The following is a 13,937-nucleotide window of genomic DNA, read 5'->3' as shown; positions in this document are numbered from 1 at the left end:
AATCATCAGCATTTTCTTCTCTGAACAAACCTGGATAGCTTCGCCTCTTGGCACACTCTCAAAAATACTCTAAATTCCAATCACATCAAGACTCCTTGACTTTCTCTGAATTACTAGTTTATTCTCTGACGCCTGACTCTTTCCCTCCCTTGGTCTTTGCATGTATAGTCCCCTCTGCCTGAGCTACATGGCTTCTTCTCTCTTGTCTGCTTGGGAAGCTGCCTCTTTCTTCATGACTGAACATTTGCTCTCCTCACATCTAACACCAGCTCCTGTAGGATTCTGTTCCATAGATTCACATACGAACTGTCCTAATCATTATGCTTTATCCATTCAACAAGTACCCACTGAGAATCCACTATGCTTCAGGAAGGCTCCACTGGGGTCAGGACTATAACCATAAAGCAGACGTTCAGCATCCCAGGAGTCCACAGTAGAGTGGCATATCACAAGAGTAAATTGCAGAGTATAAGACAGTCTTCTACAAGGATACTAATTTATTTGCATGGTTGCTTTTTCCACTTGACTCTGAGATTCTTGAGTATCATATTCATTTGTGAATTAATATATAACATAAAAAGTGCATAATAAATATGAGCTTTCTTTTCTCTGCTCCTGTGTCCTCAATACCTGGCACCAAGAACATGCTCAATGAATGACTGTGGAATGAAAACCTAACTGACATTTATCTATCAGTGTGAATTAGTTGATCCTAATGATCAGTTTTGCTAAATGGAAGACTGTAACTCTAGGAACCAAAAACATGGGGCTAAGGCAGTGGTCGGCAAACCGCGGCTCGTGAGGCATATGCAGCTCTTTGGCCCCTTGAATGTGGCTCTTCCACAAAATACCATGTGCGGGCACGCACATACAGTGCGATTGAAACTTTGTGGCCCATGCGCAGATGTTGGTTTTCGGCCTGGGAGAATCTATTTTGAAGAAGTGGCGTTAGAAGAAGTAGGGGGTGGACATATAGAGAGGATGAATGAAAGGAGATAGACGAAACAAGTATACAAGATGAGTGTGGATGGGAGAGTTGGAAGGGGTCGACCTCAGCGAACTACCTCAATCAGATTGAGGACATTTTTAGCAAAGGCCAGCTTAGGAGTACCCTAATTAAGTTAATAACAATGTACCTACCTATACAGTTTAAGTTTAAAAAATTTGGCTCTCAAAAGAAATTTCAATTGTTGTACTGTTGATATTTGGCTCTGTTGACTAATGAGTTTGCCGACCACTGAGCTAAGGGAAGAGAGGATTTGGTTTGGGAGGAGTAGAGATGGGGCATCAAAAATGCCCCATGTGTCCACATGCTGAGTGTGAGGTCTGTTCTACATAAGGACAAACTGGGATCCTTGCTAAACCTGACCCCTACTTCTGGTAATATGGGAGGAATTCTTGCTTTCAGACAATAAATGGTTTCATGGATATGTCATAGGAACGGCATCATATGGGGCAAGATGCTTTATAATATTTTATATCACTTCCCACCATCTTTTGCTAAAATCACTTCTATTTCCCTGTGATTATTCCTTCTCCAGGCAAAAGAAGCCCTATAAAAACAAACAAACAAGAAATAAAAAATAACCACCAAGGAAAAGCTCTAAGTAAATCTGTCTCCTTCCTCCTGGTATATTTACATCGACAGTAGAATATAGCTGTTGTTTAACTCATAAACCCTGTGTATGACTCATAGTGGTGCCACAAACACAGCTCAATTTCATCTGGGTTACTTGGCGTTTGGATGTATCACTTATCCATAATTCTTACCTCTCCCCATGAAGGCCACATATGTCTAGAAGGGCCAGTGACCTCATCTAAGTCTTACAGGATAAAAGCAGATAAGCCATGAGGAGGTGAAAAAAGAACTGGAGAAACAATGACTCTTGTTTCATTCTCATTCTCCTCTGGAGAGAGATAAGTCTTTGCCAGGAAATCATGAGCCTGAATTTTGGTCTTGACTTTGCTGTAGCCTTGGAAAATCTCGTGTCTGTCTCTGGCTTCAGAGAGTTTCTCCCTTTGCTGATATGCAAGTCCAGGTAATGATAATAATTTTCTCTTCAAAAGCCATATACACCCTCAAACACAAGGCTTGATCTTTGATAACTGTGACTCTCTTCCTTGCCGAGGGTGACAGGTGTTGATAGAGCATTTAGTGTTTCCTTGTGCCCAAATCATTTGTTAGCTCAGATATATTTGTACACACACACACACACACACACACACACACACACACACACACACACAGTGATCTGGCATTCCTACTGCCTTGTAAACTGTAGCACATTCAACCCTATTAAATATGCCATGAACTACACAATAAAATTAGGAATGAAACCACTACTATTAGCCTTGGTATTTTTCATACCTGAACATAACATTAATTTATATTTGGGTTAGTAAGATGAGTGTAAATTTTAATTATACTCACCAACATTTATTAAGAGCTAAGGCTGTTTAATTAAACATAGTCCTATGACATTCTATAAGTTAGGTATTATTTTCCTCATTTAAAAATAAGAAAAAAGATGCTTGAAAAATGAGTTGTTTCTTGTCTGAGATCAATCAAAGTGGTGGCAGAAGAATTCATAGTTACTCCTAATTGCCTACAAAAATCTTTGCTGCTTTCACTACCTTATACAACTGTAGGGAAAAAGAATAATGATCATTTGGCTTATGTACTTCACTATAAAAATGATTAATAGCGAAGAAAATCAGTCACAGTGAAAATGAACCTCCTATTCCTAGGGTCATACTAGAAGGGACGTGAACAAACCACCATTTGTTAAACATAGCCTGTGTTCGGGAGATTGCTTCATAATCACACAATAGAATGAAACCTAGGAGCTACCCTTAGGATTACTTTTGTGCCTAGTAAGTGAGAGACACCCTTATATATGAAACTAGTAGAAAACAACAAGCACTAGGTTGTGCAGCAGAGATTTGATCTGTTATATGCAACCCAGAAGGGACCCTGGGGATATGCATGTACCAGTTTCCTATAAACCCTTTTTAAAATTGAATATATTTGGGTCACATTGGTTAATAAAATGATATAGGTTTTAGGTGTACAATTCTGTAATACATCATCTGTATATTGTATTGTGTGTTCACCACCCCAAGTCTCCTTCCATCACCATTGATCTCCCCGTTATCCTCTTCGACCTCCCCTGCCATCTTTCCCTCTAGTAATCACCATACTGTTGTCAGTGTCTATGAGTTTTTTCCTTTACTAATGGGAATCACTGGAGACCAAGGGTATGGAAGGAACATATATGTGTGCAGGTATGTGAGCTGGCACACACGTGTATGGACCCTGGACTTATTCTGCCATGTATAAAATAAGGAAGTGGATGAGGTGACACTTTGCCCCAAAGTATCCTTTTTGCATATGCTACTTTTTCTGAAAATCTATCATAAGAAATGCATTTTGGGGGGTTTAGAAAGGAGTGTGGACTATTGTATCTTTTTCTAAATGGAGCACACTCTCTTCCTCTCCTTTGCTTCTCTATAATGTGCTGTCTTTCACATTACTAACTTATCTCCTTGAGGGCAACTGAGAGATGCACAGGAAATGTTTGTTAAAAGGATGATTAATGAAGATTTTGTCTATTGACTCCTGGTATGGGGGAAGAGGGAAGAAGTTCTAGAATATCAGAAAGGAAAGGCACAGATGGGATAGGGAGTGAAAAAAGAGAGAACTAACCCCTACTGAGTACCTAGTGTTTAAAAGAGCTGTGCTAGAATATTTACACATTGAAAAAAATAAATTCTTAAAACAATCTTATGAAATAGATATTAATCTCTACTTTCTAGATGAAACAGTAGCTTAAAGAGGTTCAGTAACAGCTCAAGGTGAAACAGCTAGTAAGAGCAGCATTTGAATGAAGGCAGACATGAATCAAAATACAATTTTCTTTAAATTATACCAGGCTGCTATACCAAGGAGAGGGGCTTGAGAACAAACAGGGATTTCTGGGGTATAGAATAAGCACCATAAGGAAAGAAATATTTACACATTTTAATGTCATGCAACATTGACAATGAAATGCAATTTCCCATCAATGTACATAATTAATGCTTGACCACAGGAGAATTCCTCATTTGCAAAATAAATAGGCTGTGAAAAGCAAGGCTCTCTTCTAAACTTAGTAGTTTTTTTTTTATTTTTTTTTATTGCTTAAAGTATTACAAAGAGTATTACATATGTCTCCTTTCCCCCCCCCCCCCCCCCCGCCCTTGACAATCCCCTGGCCTCCCCTACCCCTCAGTGTCTTGTGTCCATTGGTTATGCTTATATGCATGCATACAAGTCCTTTGGTAAAGACCATTATAAACTTATGAACAAAAATAGATACAGAGGCAGAGCTGCCTCGAACAGACTGTCAAACTACAGCAGGGTAAGAGATAAACTTCATAGTTTTTACAGACCTGTGCTTACAAGAAAATTTTCCAACTCTCGGTACCAGCCCACTTGAACAGGGAACTTTCTGTCTCAAGAGGGCGCTCTCTCCCTTCGGGTTTGGTAGTCATTTGGTAAAAATCACTGAACCTGCACCTGAATAGTGCTACTAGTTTTTCCCATATCGGATGCTATTCTTTTGTTCTGAACTTATGCACATGTAAGCTCGGTGAGTTACTGCAATTCTCAACATTCTGTCACCCCCATAGACTCTGCACTCCTCAAGGGCAGGTTTGGGCTTTTTATTTCTTGATTTTCTCAAATGTCTCAGTTGAGTGCCTGGCATGTACTGAACATTCAGAAAATGCTTAGGTGAACAAAAGAATGAATATGAGGTTAATCAACCAAGTCAATCATTGAATGAATGAATGAATGAATGAATGATGGTGCTTGTCTCCTCCACAATTCTCCTTAAACAGTCTGATTTTCTTTGTAACAAGCAGGAGCCTCTACCAACTGTCATCCATCAGTCAGTAAAAGTTGCTGACTGACATCTTAAAAGCATACACCAGTGGAGTAAATATTTACCAGGACTGAACATCAGCAGAGAGATTAAATAAAGGATAAAGACCCCTGGCTGCTTTTCTGGTAATAGATGGGCATCTGGCCTAAGGCTTAGGATATGGATGTGCTCTTTCTTTAAACTCTCTTATAATTGGGCAGGAGAAGGAAGTAAACAGAAGTCCTAATGGAATTTGAGGGTCTCGGAGGGATTAGCAATACGTGCAGAGCAAAACACCAGATTCAGTTTGGATATCTCAAGATGAGTAATCTAATGAAGGCTGACAAATGATACCCAAAGCATTCCTCGTCATTCCTTGCTCCCCACAGCCACACCACCTCCCAGGTCACAGCCCAGCAAGGTAAAACTAAAATGAAAGTCATTATTTATAAGGGGTTCAGTTCAAGGTCAAATGCAATCTCCAGTAAATATTCATCAGATGAGACTGAGGCTGTTTCAATTTATATGATGAATGAGCAACAGGAAAACCCTCTGACCACAACTTCTGTCTAGACTCATATCTTTGTGAATAATAAAGACAGGACAGTGAAGGACCTGCTCAGTCAGTCAGACTAAAAGACGTGGTTGGAATGTCTTCTACATTTCTGTTGAAACAGGATGGTCTAGTGGTGAGAGGATGGGGCTGGGATTAACATATCTGGGTTGCTGTCAAGGCTCCTCCCCTTCTTTAGATACATGATCCTGGGAACCCACTTAACCTTCCAACACACCTGTAAACAGTATAAATGATTCTTACCCAGCCTCCTTTACAAAATTGTTACCGGGCTCAGATAGAAAAATGTCTATGAGATGCCTCTCTAAATAGTACCTCACTGTACAAACATAAGCCTAGTACCTTCAGGGTGAACAACAACAGAGGAGAAGAATAAAAAACGGAAAAAAAGGAAATGAATATAGAACAAAAACTAAAAGAAAAGCAGAAGGAGGAAGGGGAAATTTATGGAGAGAAGGGAGGAGAGAGGGGAAAGAGACAAAATAAGCGGGGCCAGGGAAAGGTGTTGGGAGAGAAGGATCGGGTTGGAAGCAATAGTTAGTGGCCAGAAAGATCGTGGAGTTCTGCCTCACAGGCAGATGACAAGCAAACAAGCACCGAGAAAACAAATCAACAATGGAACACCAGAGATGGGGTTTAGAAAACTGCATCTGCAGAGATCATAGTTTTGATAAGCAACTGGAAGTCTTCATCAGAAAGCCTCTCTGGAGGAGACAGTCAACCATGAGTCAGCCTCCTCATTATAAATTTCTAAATGCCAAGCTCTACTGAATGCATGCTGTTCTAGACTGTGCTCAGCTCAGGAAAACACTCAGACAGATTTGTAATCATTGCTTGTGCAGACGCTGCTAGCCCTTTGTCTTTGCCTAGTTAACCCACTCATCGTTCGGAGACTTCCATGACCTCTCTGAGCTTCCCGGCAAGGTCAAATTCCCTATGACAGGCACTGAGGGCACCACAGGCCACTTTTACACAGCATTTGGCACAGAGATTTACATTGGCTTGTTTGGTTATTGATTAATGTCTGCTTCTTCCCACCAGACTGAGGGCAGGGTTAGTATCTGCAAGGCTCATCATTATATTTGCCAATTGAATTTATTGATTGGTCATAAACAGACTGAAGTCAGCAAGGGCAGCCATCATACTAGAAAGATACTAGGAAAAGGGCAGTATTCAAAGAGGAATAATGATGCAACTATAAAGAGGAAGTTGGTGCTAGGACTATAATTAGGTGGCTTGTAATTAATAAATCTTTCTGACAGTTTGGGCAACGAAACCTTGTCATGGAATTACATGTATTCATTTTTACTAGCCTAACAAACTTTTGACTGAGTATTTTTTAAATTCCTCCTCGGATCATTCAGTATATTAACTAGCTCTTTAATGCCATCTCAATCAACACCATAGGTGATCATAGTAGTATTAACATTAATAATTATGAGTATTAATGAAGAGGAGCAATTTTCTAGTTGAATGTTCTGCAGGAAACTTTTTTCTGGCATGTATAATTATATACTAAGTAGAGGCCCGGTACACAAAAATTTGTGCACTCAGGGGAGAGGGGGGGCCCCTCAGCCCGGCCTGTGCCCTCTCGCAGTCTGGGATCCCTCGGGAGATAACGAACTGCTGGCTTAGGCCTGCTCCCGGGTGGCAGAGGACAGGCCCAATCCCTAGGTGCAGCCCCTGGTCGGGCTCAGAGCAGGGCCGATTGGGGAGTTGGGGCGCCGCCCCCTGTCATACACAGAGCAGGGCGATTGGGAGGTTGTGATTCCACCCTCAGTCACGCTCAGGGTAGGGCCGATTGGGGGGTTGGGGCACCATCCCTTGTCACACTCAAGGCAGGGTCGATGGGGAGGTTGCAGCGCCACCTCCTGTCATGCACAGAGCAGGGCCAGTCAGGGGGTTGGGGCATTTCCCCCTGTCACTCACAGAGCAGGGCCAATCAGGGGGTTGGGGCGCAGCCCCCTGTCACAGCGCCACCTCGTGTCATGCACAGAGCAGGGCCCATCAGGCGGTTGGGGTGCCGCCACTCTCACACTCAGGGCAGGGCCGATGGGGAGGTTATGGCTCTACCCAGTCACACACAGAGCAGGGCCTGTGGGGGCGGGGGTTGGGGCGCCCCACCCTGTCACACACAGAGCAGGGCCGATCAGGGGGTTTGGGTGCTGCCCCCTGTCAAGCTGATCTCGGTGCCGGGAGGCCTCGCAGCTCCGCTGATCCCAGTGCTGGGAGGCATATTACCCTTTTACTATATAGGGTAGAGGCCTGGTGCATGGGTGGGTGCCGGCTGGTTTGCCCTGAAGGGTGTCCTGGATCAAGGTGGGGGTCCCCACTGGGGTGCCTGGACAGCCTGGGTGAGGGGATGATGGCTGTTTGCAGCTGGTCACACATCCTTCAGGGTGGGGGTCCCCACTGGGGTGCCTGGCCAGTCTGGGTGAGGGGCTGAGGGCTGTTTTCAGGCTGGGGGGACTGAAGCTCCCAACCGCTCCTTTCTTTCTTTCTTTCTTTCTTTTTTTTAATTCTGGGCCAGCTTTAGCTTTGAGGCTTGGCTCCAGCTCTTAGACCTCCGCTGCTGAAAGTAGGTTTCTGGCCTTTGCTTACAATGTTGCGATTCTGCTGGCTGAAGCCCGGCAGGTTTCTGGGGTTTTGTTTAGCTTCTATGTTTGTTACATAGTTGCTTGCAGCTCAGAGGCCTGCAGCGGCAGGCGGGGAACGTTGGAGTTTTATGGAGTTTTATTTAAAAGCCTCATGTTAGTTTCAAGCTGCCTGGATGCCGGCCGCCATCTTGGCTGACAGTTAATTTGCATATTGCCCTGATTAGCCAATGGGAAGGGTAGCAGTCGTACGCCAATTACCATGTTTCTCTTTTATTAGATAGGATGAGGAGGTAGTTTACTTATAATTTACTTTGAGTTCTTTATTAGACCTATTTATTAAAAAACAAAAGGTTGCCAAGGAAGATATGCAAGGTGATGATAAGTAATTATGTTGGCATTGAACTACGCACAGAAAATAAGGACTACTTATTAAAAACAATCCTAAACTAAGTTCCCCAGAATTCTGTGGCATCCTAAGATAAACTCCAGCTGCGAGATGTTGAGCCTTAGTGTGCAAGGCCACCACGAAAGAGAGCCCAGCAGCTCTGGACAAGCAGACTCCTGACCCATCCTCGGGGTGTCTTCCTAGTCCTCCAGGATAAAACAAATGCACAAAGTGTGGAAATATGATTCCTTTGTTCCTGGCCAGCGTGGCTCAGTGGTTGAGCATCAATCTATGAACCAGGAGATCTCAGTTCGATTCCGGTCAGGGCCAATGCCCCGTTGCAGTTTCAAACCCCAGTGTGTGGTGTGCAGAAGGCAGCCTATCTATGATTCTCTCTCATCATTGATGTTTCTATCTTTCTGTACCTCTCCTTTCCTCGCTGAAATCAATAACAATATTTTTTTAAAAAATCATTCCTTTGCTGCTTCTAATTCAGCACATTTCAAGGTCAGTGAAGTTACATTAGGTGGCCATTCTAATTTTGTTATCTAGCACTCCTATATGAAACTGAATTTTTGACAATGACTATAATAACAGAAACCTCCTAAATTCTGTAAATCACACTGACCTCCACATTGTATTTCAATGTCTTCCTTTGGCCACCAAATTGGCCAACTTGTAATAACAAAACACATATATTTCTGAGGAGGAAGGAGAAGGTAGGAGGTAGTGATTTAGAAATGTGGGTTTAAATACAAATTCTTCCACTTACTGGCTGGGTGACCTGAGGCATCAGGTACTTCTCTAAGCCTCAGTGTCCTCATCCATAAAATGGGATAATGTGCCCAATATGCAACAATAATAACTGTCATCAGAACCACACGAGATCCCCATAAAACACAACATGTCAACTACTATTCAATATGTAATATTCAATGTTTAATTTTTAGCATTTGAATACAGAAAACATCCTTTTTGAACTTTGAAGTTTATGTCTGTCAACTACCTGCTTTCATGATGGAGTGATCTATAGTCTTTCTTTTATATCTTTCCTAGTTTCTACCACTTAAGGAAGCCTTTTTTAAAAGGAATTATAAAAGTATTTACCTGAAAAAATATAAATCTAGATTACAAATCTAGATTCTCAGTCATCTCCTAAAATACTTTTTGGAATTCTACTTAAATTTTTAAACTTGAAAACTTTTATCTGTCTTGTACAAGACATTGGACACTTAAAACACACACACACACACACACACAAACACACACAGTTGTTATTTCAACAGCAGATGGAATGAGAAATCCAGGCCCCGTGAGAGAATTAGGATCACATGTATGGTAGCCCTTAAGTGTACCCTAGCTCCCTGTAGCCTCCGCACTTTTTATCAACACTGATAAATTTGGGGCAATCCTTACAGTTTGCTGTCATGACACCCTTTATATTTTCAGCTCCACACATGTAAGGAAGAAAGATTAGGAGGCCTAGAAAAGGATGTCTTATAGAGTAAGGAAATAGAAAAAAGCAGCAGTAGGCCAAGGGAAATGGGGCTAAGAAAAATGAGCTGACAGCTCCACCAGGAGCAGAGGTGGAGACTGCAGGGACATGAGGAGAAATGGGAAGCAAACTCATGATGGTGAACTGGGGGAAATAGATGATCTGGGGATATCTGCTGAGTCCTCTGAGGTTTGAGCTCTGAAGATCCCTCTTCCATCCTGGGATGAAAGAGGGGTATGTAAACACCTGTAGTCCTTCAAAGTAGCTAGGATCCATCAGCACGTGATCTGGCTACAGAAGAAAGGCTGAGCTCTACACAAGAGGCTGGTCTGTCTTTATTGAACTATAAATCACAAGCAAAAAAAAAAAAAATTGGAGGGATAGAAGAAGGGTTGATTTCTTTTAAACAGTTCTAAAGCCAACTAGTTACTTGTCTCCTTAATTTTCCTATATTCTCCCCCAAAAAGCTCTTTAGCTGGCAGGAGAGCAAAATAAAGAAGAAGGTGACAACTACATGTATCATTTTAAGACAGTCTAAAGATACACAGAAATCCTCTCCATTTAACCTAGCTTGGTCCTCTATTTCAATGAGGTCACTTATATTTTCATGGTTAACAAAGGCTCAGATTTTTTATCAGTGACCCCAGCTACTGATAACCTGAATAAAGTTTCTCTTTTGAGTCTGAAAGTAGTTCAGTATATTTCTCAGGATTCCAGGCCTCCTCAGTCACTATGGGAAATACTGCTTAGCACAGCTTTTAAAGGTCAGGGAGAGGAAGTGTGTTGGAAGAAGTTGAGCATTCACAGGGATTACAAATCCTGAAAGTTGGCTGGGTCTGTATATGGGTAGAGATAACTCAAGCCAACTTCTCCTAAGAGCCAGCTGTCTAGAGCCCATGGTCCTTTAGGCTCCATATCTGGAAATATTCCTATAAGCCCAGTAGCCAAACTTTTATAGTTTCAAAATTCACAAACCTATAAAATGCTAGAGTTGGAAGGAATTGAAGACACTGTTTATTTAATTGAATCTCATCACTCTGTATGTGAGGTAACTGTTCACAAATTATCTTATCTAATAAAGTGGCAATATGCAAATTGACCATCACTCCAACACACAAGATGGCCGCCCACATGTAGAGACAAGATGGCTGGGGGGGGGGGGAGGGGAGGGCAGTTGTGGGCGATCAGGCCTGCAAGGGAGGGCAGTTGGGGGGGACCAGGCATGCAGGGGAGAGCAGTTGGGGGTGACAAGGCCAGCAGGGGAGGACAGTTAGGGGCAATCGGGCTGGCAGGGGAGGGCAGTTGGGGGTGATCAGGCCCACTGGGATTGGGCCTAAATGGGCAGTTGGACATCCCTCGAGGGGTCCCAGATTAGAGAGGGTGCAGGCTGGGCGGAGGGACACACATACCCCCCCCCCCCCCCCCGTGAATGAATTTTGTGCACCGGGCCTCTAGTACAGTAATAGGTGCCTGACTTGAACCCAGGCCTATTGATTCTCAGGTCAATGATGCTTCCACTCTCTATAGTGACTGTGTATTTTGGGACAGGTATCTGGGCACTTGGACTAAGAAGACTGAATATTTTAAGTCAGCATCATCCTGGGAACTATAAGAAAGCTTCTTCCACCAAGGGCAGAGCAGTTGGGGTAGAGAAAAAGAGAGCCAATGATTCCAGTCAAGGTCCTGTTCCCAGAATGTTCCTTGACACCTGCTCATGCCCAACGTGGGAACACAAGAGGCTCTCTGGCCCCAATGGTACCATGGTCTCAGGAGCGTGGGGTGGTCCTAGAGTGGAGAATAAGGGGCCCCTTGTGTCAAGGAGTGGGTATAAATGACTATTCCTATAGAGTTAGACTGTCCCTCCAAGGAAGAATGACAATGATCTCATCACAGACCAGTTCACATGAGAGGATGGGTTGGTTCCCTTAGACATATTTGGTTATAGCCAAGACCACTTTTTAGTTCTCCTTTGGATACACACAGGCTTCTGGATTTGGGAAAGACTTTTGTTTGGGGTCAATTAGATATCCACTGCTTAAAGAATTCCTTCTGTAATATTCATTCAGATGGCCATCTAAGCTCTTGTTAAGTGCTCCTTGTAAAGGATGGTCAATACCTTCCAGGACAGCTAGTTTTATTGACATGAAAATGCTATTTTTTATTTTTAGAAAATTCAGCCTCTATGTTGTTGCTGAAATGATCTCCTAAGGTAAGAAAGAACAAAGTGTAGGCCCTTGCCCAGATGAAAGTTATTTGAGTAGTTATTTGGGTCCTTGTTCATTTTTGCAGTGTTAGCCACGTACTTCTAGGTTTCTGTACATGATTTTCTCTTTTTGTAAATCTCTGCCTAATTCTAAATACATTCCTCAACATTCAATTTGTGTCATCTCCCCTGAGAATACTACCTGGCTTCCCAGAGGCAATAATTTTTAACCATTTCAGTTTTAAGTCTAGTGGTTATCTCCATATTTCTAAAAATATGCTTATACTAGAGTATTTCTTTCAATTCTATTTTGTTCCCAGAATTACCTTCATTTCTTTGAGAATATTATTTTTTTTTCTGTGCATGTGTGTTTTAATCTTATTTCTGTTATTTTGCTGGTTTTGTTAAAATACTTGGTAACTTGTGGCTATCTGTTCATATTTAAGAATGAAGTAGTAGAAAGACTATAGGGATGTTTCAACTAAAAGCCAGAGTAAGGCTTTTTCACTGAAAGGCTTCAGGTTAGGTGAGCAATCCTGAAACTGTCCTCGTTGCTGGCACACACTATAAAGGGCTTTGCTGTGTGGATGACACATGAACTAGCTTATCTGAGTTCCTCATAAGAAATGACATGACTTTAGAAAAGAGTCGTTGTTTTCTGTCTGGTGGTAAGTGCTTGCCTGGCAGCTGCTCTGAGTGCAGGGGAGTATATCCTGGGGGCGGGGGGGGGTGCATCTTCAGTCCTATTCTCAGACTCTGCTCCTAATCCCATCTGCTGTCACTATTCTGAAGTCTCTGAGTTTCCTGGGTTCTGCTGGGCAGATCTGGTCCCTCCTGAGCTGTGGGCAGATCCTCTCCCTCCTAAGCTACAGGCACCTCTGTACATTGCTGCTGCACCGTGGCAGGCCTTTTTGTGGATAGCCTCCCTGGAAACACAGTTTTAGGAGATGGAGTTGGACAGCACATGGCCCTGGCTCCATAGGTGATCTAAGACTGGGGCTACTTTGTTCTGTTTCATCAATCTATACCTTCTGTCTGTTTTCTGCAATCAAATGTGATGAAATCTTTTGGCCTTTGAGCCTCCTCCCAATTTGTTTATTGTTATGGGATTATCCCTTTTTTAGTCTATCTTCTTCTTTTTTTTTTTTTTTTTAAAGATTGATGAGAGAGAGAGAGAGAGAGAGAGAGAGAGAGAGAGAGAGAGAGAGAGCTGTTGTTTCACTTACTGATGCCTTCATTGGCTGCTTCTTGTATGTTCCCTGACCAGGGATTGAACCCACAATCTTGGTATATCAGGAGGATGCCCTAACCAACTGAGCTGCCCCAATAGGGCATCAGCTTCCTCTTAAGGGGTGTGACAGGAGGAAGGGAAGGTTAGGGTGTGGGCCATATCTGTCAACTTGAATCTGAAACAAGGAGTTAACAGTGTGAACTGCTAATGGGGATGGTATTCTGCCTTGTTATGTCTGGCATGGTTATAGACGAGTCAGATATCATTTGAAAAGCAGCAGTAATTCTAGGTCGAAGCCCAATTAGACAGCTTTGTTGTCTCCATGGATCAAATTAACTGGAAATCTGAAATATTTCCACTTATTTTATGTCAAGCAAATAGCAATTTAGGTGAAAAATATATAAACACACGACCTTTTAAAATACATTCATTTAAAAAATATCCTGTGTAGTTGCTTTTCACAAGAACATTAGGAAGGAGAGTTTAAAAAAAAATAATGAAATTCCAATTTCAGCTGATTGCCTACACTCAGCGGTATAACACCTTAA

The 13,937-nt window shown here is 42.4% G+C and overlaps 1 protein-coding gene across 11 annotated transcripts in view; it reads right to left on the bottom strand.

The window, feature by feature from the left end:
* DLG2 (discs large MAGUK scaffold protein 2) overlaps window positions 1-13,937 on the bottom strand; it is an 884,334-nt gene that overhangs the window by 370,835 nt on the left and 499,562 nt on the right. The gene's annotated exons all lie outside the window — the stretch shown is intronic.

Source organism: Myotis daubentonii, chromosome 9 (genome assembly GCF_963259705.1).
Source record: "Myotis daubentonii chromosome 9, mMyoDau2.1, whole genome shotgun sequence".
Lineage (NCBI taxonomy): Eukaryota > Metazoa > Chordata > Mammalia > Chiroptera > Vespertilionidae > Myotis > Myotis daubentonii.
This window is presented reverse-complemented; position numbering and strand designations above follow the sequence as displayed.